This window comes from Punica granatum, chromosome 5 (assembly GCF_007655135.1).
Source record: "Punica granatum isolate Tunisia-2019 chromosome 5, ASM765513v2, whole genome shotgun sequence".
Lineage (NCBI taxonomy): Eukaryota > Viridiplantae > Streptophyta > Magnoliopsida > Myrtales > Lythraceae > Punica > Punica granatum.
The window spans coordinates 7,888,977-7,892,386 of NC_045131.1; the positions used below are offsets into that span (position 1 = coordinate 7,888,977).

At 38.7% G+C, this 3,410-nt stretch overlaps 1 pseudogene; it reads left to right on the forward strand.

Annotated features, from left to right (window-relative positions):
- The first annotated feature begins 1,090 nt into the window (after positions 1 to 1,090).
- Positions 1,091 to 3,145, forward strand: LOC116209547 (annotated as a pseudogene).
- The last annotated feature ends 265 nt before the right edge of the window (positions 3,146 to 3,410 follow it).

Consider the following 3,410-nt stretch of genomic DNA (forward strand, 5'->3'; position numbering starts at 1 on the left):
TGAGTGCTGAGAAGTTTTCTGGATACATTAGAATGCGCTAATTCGAACCACATATATATATGCCTGTAAATGTTTGTATCTGTTTATCTTATGCCACAACTCATCATCCTCGTGAATCACCACGGTAAAGTTAATTCCTCAATATATAGCTTTAGTTCAAGCAACTTGTGGTGATACTGTGAACCAGGTTCATTTCTCATCATTTAATGAATTTTGCAGCAAGGCAACAAATCATGATGGAACATTTGCACCTGCTTGGATTGGTTATGGAAATGCTTGTGCTGCTCACAAAGAGGGTGATCAAGGAATGTCTGCTTATCCAACTGCTGCTCGTTTGTTTCCTGGGTATATAAATTAAACTCTGGTTTTCATGAATAGATGGGATGTTCATATGATATGTCATTCACTTCAGTTTTGTTTACAACTTAATGATATAAGTACTTAAAAATTAGTTACAAGTTAGTTATATGGGAAAATGAATAGGAAAGAAAGAGTAAAATGAAAGATAACGGTCACATCTACTTAATCATTAAGTCAAAAACCACTCAATGAGTAAGCAAAAATTTTTGACTTAATAAAATAAGCCATATTTCACTTATTGGTGCTCTTTCCCTCTCACAGAACATTTTCTCATCCTCATCATCCCTCCGCTCTTCCTATACATTTCTTTCTTTAACTAATTAAGTACTTAATTTTTAAGTACTTAATTTACCAACACCACCTAGCTGTTTGGGTAGAGCCTTTTTATTTTGGCCCATTAAACAAGATGGCAGAGCTTGATTTTGACTTGCTGTACCTGCTGCTGTTGTTTCCGGATACAGCACATCACAGTTAATGTTAGGTGTTGGATTCCTTGATAGATCTTGACTTCATACGAATGGTTCTCCCTAATCAAAGCTTCTAGAACAAGTCTGAAATGGGAACGGCAGCCTGATACCATTATTATAATCATGGGTGAACTTGGCTGCCTGGTTGTTCTTTTGTTCCCTATAGTCTGAAACTCGCTTATTAAGTAACAGCTTGTCCTTTTACCAGTTGAATCTTGATATTCTCATATTCCAGGTGCCATTTGCCAGCTTTGTACATCGGGATGGAGCATATGCGAATTCATAGTTTTAAACTTGCCGAGCAGGTAAACTATGTCATCGCAACTGGACTGCCATCGTGGTTACACTGCAAAGTGTTCCTCTGGCATCCGCATGCATTCTGACTGCATCTCAATTTCCGTATGATTTATAGATTTTATCTGACCTTTTGTCATCCAGTTTTTCATGCAGGCTAAATCTATTTGTTTCGACAGATCCTCTTGTACATAATGAACTAGGAGTGGTAGCTTATCACATGAAGGAGTAAGAATATATGCCTTTTCTTTTGGCCATAAGAACATATGCCTTCATCTGAGAAATTTCCAAGCGATAATTCTGGACCCATTTTCTGGTTTATTGGTGTTTGAGAACTTCAGTTAAAACTTTTTGGTTTTCCATGATGATTCTGCCTATTGGTTGTTTTCAGGTTCGATAAAGCTGCACACTGGCTCGAGAAAGCTTTAGCACACATTCCATCTGCTCACAGTGAATTATGGGAACCCACATTGGTTAATCTCGCTCACGCGTACAGAAAACTAAAGTCAGTCACTGGAAGTTGTTTGCTTCTTACATCATATTTTGTTAATCATGTGTATAACTTACTGCATATGCTCTCATGTTTTTAGAATGTTCGATGAAGCGATTAAGACCTATTACAAAGCTCTTACATTATCAACTAGAAGCGCGAGCACTTATGCAGGTCTTGCTTACACTTATCATTTGCAGGTATTCCCTTATTTCTTGAATAAGTACCTCGAAATATGCATGCACATTATATGCCAAGAGAGTTCGTGCACGTTTTCAGTGTGTTTAGCCGACTTGCTGTTGAAGATCATCGTAACTGTATATGCATAGTCTTTAGTTGGATACTGAAATAGAATCTATATTTTCTTTGTGCATGTGCAGAATAATTTGGCTGTTGCAATCAGCATGTACGAAAAGGTAATTGATATTGATATTCTCCTACCGGAGATATAAATTGTTTTGTTAGAGGCCCTGATTATCCCCCCCTTTTTACAGGCCTGGTTGTTGAAGCCCGATGATCAGTTCTGCACCGAGATGTTGGGAGTCGCTCCTGGGGGGACTTATCGCGGAATGGACCCCAAATTGGAGGAGTGTCGTTGACATGGAGTAATTGGTGTATGCATATGTAATTTGTTATGTTATGCCATATTCTATGTTCAGAGGTGGAATTTCACGATTTGGACAGTGAGATGAAGAACGGAATAGAATATAGATGGAGGGAGAGATCAATTTTGGCCTTCAATTAGCTATGGTAGGGTTACCTCACATAGGGAGGCGGAGAAAGAGGTGCAGTGTTATGAAGTTCCTGGGGGTAGCTAAGGACTCCATAATGATTCATTATATCAATAATGTTTATAATCATATCAACAAGGGCATCATAGATTTTGTTGATGGAGATGCCAGGTGGAAATGCAGGAAGCATATCTCGGGTCTCGGTTCATTGTTCGTGAGTTACATCGATCACTACTGGTCGTTGCTGGAATCGATGGAGACATGCATCCCGTGCCATCTAGGGGAGGTGAGGATAGTGATAGAATCCCTCTTCATGGTTTTTTTTGTGCCTGTGGATGCTTTGGAGCCTCATGACATGGAGGCTGGAATTGATACGGAGGAACAAATGCTGTTTCGGGTTGAAAGGTAGCGAGCTGAGCAACAAAAGCCTGATGGAAGCAAAGGAAATGGTGAGAGAGGGCGAGAGTTTGCATAGAGATAGGGCTGAAGCTCCATTGTTGAATATTTCTCTATGGAGACGAACTAATAGTAAAGATCAATTCAGTAAATGAAATGAATGTGTTTATTTAACGTAAGATTGGACATTATGGGATTTCTTCGGTGAAAATATATACTTGGCTTTGATGATTCCCTCTCCACCAATATGAGTAGGCATGCGAAATTCTATGTTTCAATCACGAAACTGTAAAGTTTGTAGATTGAGTCGAAAATGGATTCCCTGCTAAATATGGGTTCCCAACCGACGATTGCCAAAGGGTTTAACGGTTCTATCACATGACAATAGAAAACTAGCCCAATGATGTTCAAATACAAATTCCCCCCTACTCTCTTATACATCCATCAGACCTTACAAATATGGTATTGTACATTCACGAAGAAGTCAATAGAGGAAAGCAAAGTATCATTCCTTTTATATTAAAGAAAGAAAAAAAAAACATCTTTTAAATTTCAAAACGAAAATATTTGGGCCACCGTTGCAAAACATAATAGAAACCCACCCAAACTGTCGGGCGGCCAATTTGGGCCCAAGGGAAAATTTCTATTTGTTTGAATTAGTTGAGAATAAAT